Raw genomic sequence first — 10,452 nt, forward strand, 5'->3', positions numbered from 1 at the left:
CGAGCTCCGTCGACGTTTCCCGCGATTAGATCGAATAGGGGGTTATCCATGCACAGGGCAGTAACTCTCCCGCTGAAGTAAGGGGTCTCAACCTCAACCTTAGCTTCAGGAAGCATTCGGATCGAACTATCAAGCAGGAAAACGGTTGGGTATTGCCTGTGAACTCGCTCTCTGACCAATTCCTTTCGTACGATAACAGTGTGCACCCACTATCTCTTAATACCGTGACTTCCTTCCACCAACCTTCCCTAAGTGTCGGCATTCCTTTCGTTGTGTCTGTGTCATCGCGGCACCAATGAAATGTATCTTCTTCCCCTTTTTCAGCTCGGCCAATTATGATTGGTCGCTCTTGCTTCCTCGTTTGGCGGGGCATACGCACAAGCTGCTTGGTGGGCTTTACTCGCATCCATTCGACATGCGTCTGCTTTGTGCCAGTCTGTCCACATTTAAAACACTTCATCACACTGGGGCGTGAGAAGTTAGTCCGACAACTGTTAGCGCGATGGCCCACCCGTTTACACAGAAAACATCGCGGAACCACTCCGGTGCGCGTTGTTTCCTTCTGGTGCCGATTTCTTCGACTCCTCGTGAACCTCCTTTTTACTTTGGCCAGATTCGTGCCACCTTGCGCTTCCAAGAATTGATCGGCCAATTTCAAGCATATCCTCGAGAGATTTAGCTCTCCTCTCTTTCGGATACAGCGACAGGCTCGGGTGGCAACTGGTGAGAAAATTGCTCTCGATTAAAAGCTCTCAAAGCTCGCCGTACTCCTGTGCCGTCTCTGAAAGTTCGATCCACCTGTCAAAATAATGCCTGAGTCGCGCGGCATACTGCGTTGCCGTCTCGCCATCAGCTGGCTTTCTCGTACGGAACCGATCTCGGGAAGCCTTCACGGTGAATCGAAATCGCTTCAGCAACAGATTACTCTTCCGTAAATTAGCTGCATACGGTAGGGTCAGCCACCGTACACTAGTGATGCAGAACTATCGGTAAATTGACTATCGATAGTATCGATAGTTTTTTTGAAACTATCGATAGTGTAAACAAACTATCGATAGTGCTACTATCGGAAACTATCGATAGTGCAATCGGTAGTACCATCGTTAATATTACTATAGCAATATTACTGCCACGCGTGTTTATTGCTTTGTTTTGACGTATCGGGTTTCACCACAAAGACTGTTAGCAACGTTTGACGCAGACCGCGCCGTAATGTTTGAGAAGCTTCACGATTGTTTGAGATCATTCTGTTAAGATAACGCGCCTGACGAATAGTCAAGTTTATTCGAGAGCTTACGCGAGCACCAGCGATAACGCTGGAAGGTTTGATGACTGATGTATAAAGGACGCCGTGTCCACCGGATCAGATTACTCAGCGGTGACAACTCCTCCCGCCGCTATCAGTGCGCAGCATGTATCGCTGTATTTTGAGTTTTGATTTCTGGGACAAGTTTCCCCCAACAAAGAGCTCCGCATTTCCCAGTCTTGCTGCAGCATTCTTCACTGTCACAACCAGGTGACAATACTATCGATAGTGGTGTGAATAATGATGCGGTTGCTGGCCGGCCATATTGCCAAAATTTTGCGATCGCCAATACTACCAGCTCTGCTTAATTTATGAGCAAATTTAGGCAGAGAAAATTATTGCCGCAGTGAAAATGGCGGAATATATCCATCATAAATTCGTATCCAAAAGCAACCAGTCGCACCTTACAATTCACTTCTTGATATTTTTTTATTTTGAAATCATAGAATGCAATATCAATTCGAAGCCACGCAGTCCCACCACATGTAGAGGCTTCCTTTCCGATACAGCTGAACAGTTTGACGTTATGATCATGTGTCAGCAAAGCACTCTGGTGAAGAACACAAGCATGTCAACTTTCTTGCCCTTCAGCCTGCTCCTCCGGCTCCCCTATGTACCACGCGCGCGGAGAACCAAGTATATTCTGCAGTGAGTCCGCGCTGTTGATTTTGTACTATCGATAGTACCATAGATTTTTTTTACTATCGATAGCGCTATCGACAGTATTTTTCACCATCGATAGTTCGATAGTGACTCAACTATCGATAGTTCTGCATCACTACCGTACACACTGAGCGCTTCGCCACTCAAACAAGTGCTCAAAGCTGTTGCCCATTGCTGCTCCGGCCAATTTTGGCTTCTAGCTATTGTCTCAAACCTGTGCAGGTATGCATCAAGGTCATCTTTCCTCTCATCAAACGCCACAAGCTGTTTGCTTGGGTTCAAACGGAAGCTATGATCTTCCCTTTCGCTGCTCTCCACTCTAGCCTGGACGGGAGTTTCTATGCGCTGCTGCAAACGGAGCCGTTCGAGTTCCAATTCGTGCTGCCGTTGCCTTTCTCTCTCAGCCATCTCAGCTTGCATCTGTCTCTCTTGCGCCTCTCTTTCTTCTTTCTCCCTCTCAGCTGCTAGCCTCTCTCTCTCAAGCTCTAGTTTCAATTGTTGCTCCCTTTCTTCCTTCGCCCTCTCAGCCGCCAACCTCTCTCTTTCAAGTTCCGCTTCTCTCTCTTTATTGGCCCTCTCAACCGCCAGCTTCTCTCTTTCAAGTTCTGCTGCTTTTTCTTCTTTCATCTGTCGCTCTCTCGCCTCTCTTTCTTCCTTGGCCCTTTCAGCTGCCAACCTCTCTCTCTCAACCGCCTCCTTTTCCTTTTGGCTCACCCACTTTCGAAGTTCGGCCCCACAAAGACCCATCTTCTCACCAAGGGCAACTAACTTCTCAAGATCCATGGTGCCCGTCAACAAACCTAGCCGCGTGTACAAAATCTCTGCCTAACTTCGAATACCAAAACACTCTATGCACACAGGTTAGCGAGAACGCGGTGCAGCACTCAAAATCGTTCGCAAGCACTATCAACGTCTCAAGGCTCTTTCTCCCTACCTTGGACACACTTTTGCACCAAAAAGGTCCTGTCGCGGACGCCAGAATAATTGTCACTAATCCCGTTAATCGGGTCGGCAATCGCCGGGCGGATTCTAAGGGCTGGCGTCACGGACCTCCGAAAACGCACCACGAAAGCGCGGACAATTTAGAGTTAGTCCTTTGGTGCGCCAGCGAACGCCGGTTGTGGTCCAAAGACCGAGTCAGAGCCGAGAGTCGACAACACAAACGAAAACGAAATATATTCTCAGTTAAGGCAATACAAATAACACAAACACATGCACACTCGGCTGGTACCAGTTACAACTTCGCAATATAATTCAGATGGTGTTTACACAACGGGAGCTAAACAAACAGATCACACGCTACAAATGCAATCACATGCATTACAACTATTCAACGACAGTTAAAGTCCTGAATAAACAATGGCGTATCCAGTCCAAATTACTTGGACGGTCATCGAATGCTTCTCTTCAAGGAAACACTCACGCCAACTCCAGCGTTGATCGTCGTAGCTCAACCGTCATCGTGACTTGTCACGGCTCACACGGTGTCGTCATCGGATTCTTCCAGATCGACGATCGACTGACCGTACACCACCATAAACACGTCTTCTTTGGCTATCGGAGCCACACTTAGCATAACTTCACCATCACCGGGCCGACTGACTCACTCCTGTCTGCACTACTACTCGACTGACTGTCTCTCCTGTCCTCGTCGTTTGCACGCTTTTATCCCTTCTTCCCCGGTTTCTAGAAGCGTCGGCAGGGTTCTTCGGCGTGCAGTACAGCTAAGGCTAGAGAAAGGGCGAGAGCTTTCTCGTATGTTCGAACCGCGGCTGCATGATCGGCGATGCGTCACCCTTTCCTTCTAGATGTTTCCAGGCATTGCTGGGCGTTTGATCGCGTTGTCTGCTTCTGGCTAGAGTGCGTGAGGAGGATGCGGCGCGCCGGCGTCTTTTGCTGCTTGTTTTTTCGTCATTCGCGCTTCTTCGGCGCGCGGCTCGCGTCGTTCTGTCTCGGAGCTGCTTGAAAGCGGCCGCGCGCGCGCTTTATAACACGCTCGTTTGTGGCACACTCATTTTGTGCTCACACGACTTGGTAAGGGCTGACTTAAGGCAAGACATGGCGATCCCATTTTTTTACAACCTTCGAGTGTTTCGACGAAAAATTGACCAGCGGTTTCGAAGATCTAAGACAATACTGCCAGCACACGTGGTTCTTCTGAGACGTTAAGGAAATGTCTAGAAATTGTATTCCATTATTCTGAGGTACCTCTTTAGCAAAGGTCAGCCCTCCTCCATTTAATTCAAATGTTTCGCTCACTAAAGTAACCACCGTGTCAAAGTCCTCACCACTACAAAAAATCAAGTAATCGTCCACATAACGAAAAACCTTAATAACCGAATTACCTAAGGCGCCTTCCAAAAGTTTGTCAATCTTGCTAAGGTGTAAATCTCTAAGAACTGGAGCAACCTTAGAACCAATACATATCCCTGATTTCTACACATAAACGCCTTCCTTCCAACCTACCAGCGTCGACTTTAAATACATGGAAAGGATTTCCAGAAAAGCTGCGGTAGAAACACCACATTTATCGGCCAAAACTGTCTCGTGCCCTTGTTCGCCAATACATTTATTAATACATTTCCTAAGTCCTCATGCGCTAAAGAGTAATATAGGTCTTAAATATAGCAATAATAATAATAATAATAATAATAATAATATATATATATATATATATATATATATATATATATATATATATATAATATATATATATATATATATATATATATAGCCAGACAGAGAATTATAGGACGGTACAACTTAAACCATCGGTACTTAGGCAACGTGTTGTCGACCTTTTGTTAAGACATAACCTTTAGAGAATAGCTTCTAATGTCAAAAAGGCTAACTAACTTACTTTAGAATTGTTTTTTTTCAGCCAAAACACATAAGAATGAGATTCCGTTTCGAGCAATTGTTTTAGAGCAAGGAACCTGGCAAGCTGCTGTATCTAGTTATTTGCAGAACTGCTTAACCTCTTTGAGTTTTTCGGAACCTTTTCGTATGCGTAATTCTCATGCGCTAGTTCAGTTCCTCTTAGAGGAGAACCCCGGCGGCTGTAGAGCTTTTAGTGTGGATATTAAAGACCTATATTACTCTTTGCCGCATGAGGACTTGTTTAAATGTGTTAATGAATGTATTAACGATCAAGGGCATGAGACGGGTTTCACCGATAAATGTGGTGTTTCTACCGGGGCTTTTCTAGATATTCTTTCCATGTATTTAAAGTCGACGGGGGTAGGTTGGAAGGAAGGCGTTTATGTGCAGAACTCAGGGATATGTATCGGTTCTAAGGTTGCTCCGGTCCTTAGTGATTTATACCTTAGCAACATTGACAAACTTTTGGAAGGCGCCTTAGGTAATTCGGTTATTAAGGTTTTTCGTTATGTAGACGATTACTTGATTTTTTGTAGTGGTGAGGACTTGAAACTTTGACCTTAGTGAGCGAAAAATTTGAATTAAATGGAGGAGGGCTGACCTTTACTAAAGAGGTGCCTCAGAATAATGGAATACAATTTCTAGACATTTCCTTAACTTTTCAGAAGAACCACGTGTGCTGACAGTATTCTCCTAGACCTTCGAAACCGCTGTTAAATTTTCCGTCGAAGCACTAGAAGGTTGTAAAAACGGCATCGCAGCTTGCCTAAAGGGGTACTGACACGAACATTTTCAGTTGTCGTTTTTTTGCGTCAAATGAAAGGTCAAGCCCACAAGAGCCTAGAAAAGGTATTGCTAAGCGCGAGTGCGCCCTGAAAAATATTACAGTCCTGTTTTAAAAGCGTGTTTCGGTTCCTACTGTACCCGGACGGTCACAGCACGGTATGAGATTCTCGTCACGTGCTCGCACAATATATAGTGACGTTTTCACGGCCCTCCGCACGTGGCTCTGTTGGTGGACGCACAAGCGGCCATTTTGGAAGTTTTGATGACGCACCAAGCGGCCATCTTGGAAGTTTTGGTACCTAACGTCAATCACAACTAGCCAGACTGCTGCGTGAAGTCACCAGAATTTGTACTGTAGCCTGACGTCAAGCAGTGTCGATGTCAGTAGGTGCGCCATGGAAAAATTGACTTTAATATCTAATTATAACATCAGCATTATGCACAGCCTCACACTTGCTCAGAGCTGCATACAGGAGATTTGTATGGCAGAGTAAACTCGCTTCGAAAAAAGGCGTCAGTACCCCTTTAAGTCAGCCCTCACCAAGTCGTGTTGAGCAAAAAATGAGTGATAGCTTTAACGCACAGGTTACGTGTTTTTATATGTAGGGTAACCTCGTGATTGAGTTGCCACTGCCGCTGAACGTTTAAAGAAGTACATTATGTTAAGTCTGAGCATGGTTGTAGGAAGCGATAGGAAAAAAACGTGTCGTAGGTATACCGTACATTCATTGGACATATCACAGACTAAAGAAAGTAGGAGGTGGATACGGCGTTAATGTTGTTCTCATGGCGGCCAATAAGCTAGGTAAGATCTGTGCCGCTGTGCGGAGGTAGAATGAGCGAGTAAAAGACAAGAAGCGGACTGATATTTGTTTTGTAAAACACACCAACAAATTCACTGGTTGCCGAAGTGTGGTGTATACGGCCCCTTTCAGCTGCGGGCGCTTCTACGTAGGACAGACGGGCCGATGCATTAACCAGAGATTGTTGGAACACTAGATATCGCTAACAGGAGGCTCACCTTCTATCTTTACATTGTCGAGATTGTAAGTGCACGCCAAAATTCGATGATTGCGCAGTGTTGTACCGGCATAGAAATGAAGAAACGCGCCTGACGATTGAAGTACGGCATACCGAGAATAGTGGTAGCGCATGCGTGAGCCAACCATCGATTAACCTGCATAAAGGTGAAATCAAATGCCTTAACAGTTATCTTCCATGTAGACCGCCACGCGTGCCGGATTGATAGGGTCGCCAGTTGCATGGGCATGCGCAGATAAGTTTTCATGCCTTCGCTCTTTTCCACCGTTGTGCGTCTCTTCAATTGTTAGTCGGCATTTGTGGTGTCCTGACTTCTTTCTTGTGTCCGTGTTTGCACGCCCTGTCTTTTTAGAATGGTTGCTAACAGTCTTTGTAAGTGAAACCCGAATACATCAAAAGAAAGCAATAAACACGCCTGGCAGTAATAGCATTAGTATTATTAACCATGGTACTACCGATTGTACTATCGATAGTTTGTCGATAGCAGTACAATCGATAGTTTGTCTACACTATCGTTGGTTTTAAAAAAAGTCACAGTTTCGCCGCAATGGCGAAGCAATGAATGCGATAGCAACATATTACAATGTCACACGAAGAACGGCAAACAGCTCGATACCTGCAACGCGCCGCTCGAGCGCAAAGGACTGGCGAAAAGGAACACACAGGACGGCCGCGAACTAACAACGGTCAGAGCTCGACACTTGCAGCGCACTGCACAAACACAAGGAAGGACACCCGAAAAGATGAACAGGTACGCACAGGACGAGCGCGAACTGTCACGGTTGCTACTTCTTCGTGTTTGAGCACTGCGCTACAACCCAACGCTCTTAGACTTCTTTTTCTTTAAAACTGCGGCGCGTCGAGTGACCCCTCCGCGTCTCCTGCCGCGCGGTGGCGTTCGACGCATCGTTTATTTCGGCGTTCCACATCGTCAGTGGGCACAGAAATGGGCCACTTTTTAGTGCTCGCCTGAAGGATAATGTAGGAGCGTTGCTCGAAGCGCGTCCTTCGGGCAATCTCGCGGGTGATACTACGCATTACTGAAGCACCTCCAAGCTCTGTTTGCCGTTAGCGTTAATTGGTGTATATAAATAGCTCGCCGTTGTTATGCTAAACAGCCGGTGCGCATGGCGGATTTTGTTTCATGGAGCGCGCTGCGAAGCAAGGGCTCGAAAGTTCGAATCCCGGTGGCACACTTCCGAAATTTTTTCTTCTGATTTATTTTTCTCTCTGGCTTTTATTTGTATATACGGACATATACATATCCCGCACGTGACGGCGACGGTTAGGAGCTTGCTTGCCAGCTTCTTATGCTCGCGCCTTGTCCGTGCCGGCGTGTGCACTACTTCTCATTCTCTCTACGGTGATTTCAAGAATGCTCACTAGATGGCGCGCCGCCGCTCAAGGCGGTACACACCACGCTCGGCGCGAGCGCTAGTTAGGTGACTGCTCGAGGGCCGCGCATCTCCTGTGGCTCGCTTCCTTTGTATTTGCCGAGAGCTCGCTAAGTGAACACTCTTCGTTGCCGCTCAGCAGCATGAACACCCCAGCCAAGGCAGCAGCGCGACGGGCTCGCAACGCAGCAGCAGCTCGGGAAGATCTCGCGTTGCCAATAACCAGCCACAGCCATAACGGGGAGCACGCCGCTGTGAAGCTCTCATCCGGGATATTAGTCATTGCCATGTACTTGGCACCGAACTTGTCACAAGGAGACGTCGCCAAGTACATCTAGAAGGCAATGCATCGATACAGCACCGAGTTCAAACGCGGTCCCTTCGTACTCGTCGGAATCTGAACGTTCACATCATGCAAAGCGATTGGCTATATAGTCCCACACATGATGTCACGTTACGCTCCCCGATGCGTATCGTACCACTGCAAACGTCCCACCGCTATCAGGGGCACCTGTATCGATGTTGCGTTCTCGAACTTTCCATTGCGTCCATCATCGATGACCCCTTGGCAACATACTTTACTGATCATAAAGCAACCATCTTTAAAGGGAAACGAGTCCTCAAGCTCATCGACGGACGCCCTTCTTGTTCTTTGTAAAAGAACATCTCTTATGTATATCTAATGCATATAGTGCATCCATCATAAAGAAATCATCTTGGTAAAACAACTTGGTACGTATGTTGTTTTACCAAGTTTTTACAAACTTGGTAAAACAACATCTCTTGTGTATATATAATGTTTATAGTTCATCCAAATGTATATATACTTCATCAAAATGTATATAGTGCATCCAGCCGTAAATTAATAAACATTGTGTATGTAATGCATATATATCAACGTTGTCACGTCTATATATGATGGTAGAGGAATGTGTACAGAGCATTCGCGGGGTTACCTGATCATCTCCGAGCAAGCTCCTCTAGCATCATTCGCTTCGTGGATATGGCGCTGATTTTTTTTTATTGCGTGTGTAAAATAACGGCGACGAAAACTGCACAGCAGCAAGAATTTTGTGATCGCCAGCAGTCGCTCATCGTATAGCCGTGCCGTACTCCTGGGAGATGCCTAGCGACGCCGTCGGCGAGCCCGCGGCAGCGGCGGGGCGCCGCGGTTCTTCGCCGGTGGTTGCTGGATGTGTGCCGCTGAAGTGTTCGTGCACGGCCTGTCGTGCTTGGGTACGATTAGGCGCATTTTAGACTCACGCACAGTACTGCTAAGGCGGATTCAGCCCATGCGACGAAGTGTCAGCTGATGATTACAATTCGGTAATTAAAAAGACGTTGAATGTTAGGCGGGTTTCTAGTAACAGATGGGTGTGCTTCAGTGGTATCTATACGCCCACCGTAAATTTACACGTACATCGTGAATGTTTATTGCTGAATTACGCGGCAAAGAAGTGTCCCACCAGAGATACACGGGAGGTCAATACCCGGTGACCGAAATGTGGTAGTGCAGCACCAGCGGCGAGAGGTGGTGAGTGCTGTAATACTTTGCTTATTTTGTGTGCATATTTGTGTATGTGTGGTCAATGTTGTATGATTCGATGCTAAATAAATGGAACATTCTGTGGTGTATGGTGCGACAGCGAAAAGCTTTTTTTTTCGATGGTTATAAAAGTTTACTCCCATACTTACTTGAAATAGCTCCCCGATGGATGTAACTGATACTCCCCTCAATCCAACCAAAAACTCTGTCCTTTAGGGGAGTATATAATACCCCCATCGGGGCGTGCGCTAGAGAACAAGTCAGTTTACTCCCATCTCGGCTTTTTTTTGTTACAGTGTGTGAAAGTCACTTTAAAGTTTTCCATTTGAGCAGCATGGTACTTACGTCGTTTTGTCGCATTCTCTGTTTCGCGGCATACGTTAGCTTGTCTGGCTTGCCGCGCGGGCTTGGCTTTTCCTGCACGATCTTAACTGGTGTCTGCCGTCCCTTTCTTTCATTTATTTTTAGTAAACCGGTGGTTAATTGTGGAGTTTGGCCAATTTGTACGGCACATACGTTTCTGTTGGCGCACAGGAAAAACACATGGAACCCTAGCCATTGAGAGCTTTGAGGTAATCAAATGGAATTTGCTCAACTGTCAAAGCTGATCAACAAAAGCGTCAATAGGGTAAAAAGAGCAGACAGCCGCGTCAGAACAGCTAAAACCGTGTATGCAATGTGCCATAATGCATGCATTATAGTGCTATTAGCAGTTTCAGTGTGATGCTGAAAGTAGCAGAGGACTTCTGCTTTGAGCTGTACAATTCAAATACACGTAAACATACGCAGGACATTACTTACAAATGATGTGCCGCAGAGGAGCGGGCTGAGACGAC

The sequence above is a fragment of the Rhipicephalus sanguineus genome, chromosome 1, assembly GCF_013339695.2.
Source record: "Rhipicephalus sanguineus isolate Rsan-2018 chromosome 1, BIME_Rsan_1.4, whole genome shotgun sequence".
In the NCBI taxonomy this organism is placed as follows: Eukaryota; Metazoa; Arthropoda; class Arachnida; order Ixodida; family Ixodidae; genus Rhipicephalus; species Rhipicephalus sanguineus.